General features: G+C 33.2%; 1 non-coding gene across 1 annotated transcript; it reads right to left on the bottom strand.

The window, feature by feature from the left end:
• Positions 1-317: 317 nt before the first annotated feature.
• On the bottom strand, positions 318-385 carry Trnav-cac (transfer RNA valine (anticodon CAC)). Its single transcript has one exon. It is a non-coding gene; the product is annotated as a tRNA-Val (tRNA).
• Between the last annotated feature and the right edge of the window lie 667 nt (positions 386-1,052).

Genomic DNA, 1,052 nt, shown 5'->3' with positions numbered 1-1,052 from the left:
CAGTAGGCACAGGTCTCTCGTCTAATGCTTAGGTCCTTGATACACTTTGAGTTGATTTTTGTGCATGGTGAGAAATAGGGGTCTAATTTCATTTTTATTATATATGGATTTCCAGTTTTCCCAGCACCATTTATTAAAGAGGGTGTCTTTGCTCCAATGCACCTTTATCTAATATTATTGCACCTTTGTCTAATATAACTGTATTTATGTGGGTTTGTCTCTGTGTCTTCTATTTTGTACCATTGGTCTTCATGTCTGTTTGCTGTCAATACCATGCTATTTTTGTTACTATAGCTCTGTATTTTATTTATATATTTTTTTGGTGCTGGGGATTGAACCCAGGGCCTTGTGCATGTGAGGCAAACACTCTACCAACTGAGCTATATCCCCAGCCCTGTATTATAATCTCTGTATTATAATTTAAGGTCTGATATTGAAATGTCTCCTGCTTCACTTTTCTTTCTGAGGATTGCTTTGGCTATTCTGGCCCTCTTATTTTTCCAAATGAATTTCATGACTGATTTTTCTATTTCTATGAAGAATGTCATTGGAATTTTAATAAGAGTTGCATTAAATCTCTATAGTACTTTTGGTAGCATGACCATTTTGACAATATTTATTCTTCCTATCCAGGGACATGGAAGATCTTTCCATTGTCTAAGGTCTTCTTCAATTTCTTTCTTTAGTGTTCTGTAATTTTTAATGTGGTTATTTTCTAATATCCATTATTACTTTTGCATTAATTTTAAAATAAGAGTTGTTTCATTTTTCCTTCCTGTCCTGTTTATTTTTCTCTTTTGAATTTCATTGTGAGTTCATGGATGTTTGTTTGTTCAGTACATTGCAACAATGATATTCATTATTTTTGTCACTCACATTTGTTTCAAAGGCTAGTCAAAGCCCCTGCAATATCACTTCTGGGTTTTTTGGATATGACCCTATTAGTTTTTGAGTGCTTTCTTGTTTTTGGCATGACAAAAATGTCCTTGGCTCATCTTGTACTTTTCCTAAAATCAACTATTTTTTTTTTAATGAAACTCAGTATATTACTG

This window comes from Marmota monax, unplaced genomic scaffold (assembly GCF_021218885.2).
Source record: "Marmota monax isolate L192 unplaced genomic scaffold, Marmota_monax_Labrador192_F-V1.1 WCK01_AAM20220418_F8-fsc00001, whole genome shotgun sequence".
NCBI lineage: Eukaryota > Metazoa > Chordata > Mammalia > Rodentia > Sciuridae > Marmota > Marmota monax.
Note: the sequence above shows the minus strand (reverse complement) of the source record. Positions and strands in the feature narration are given on the sequence as shown.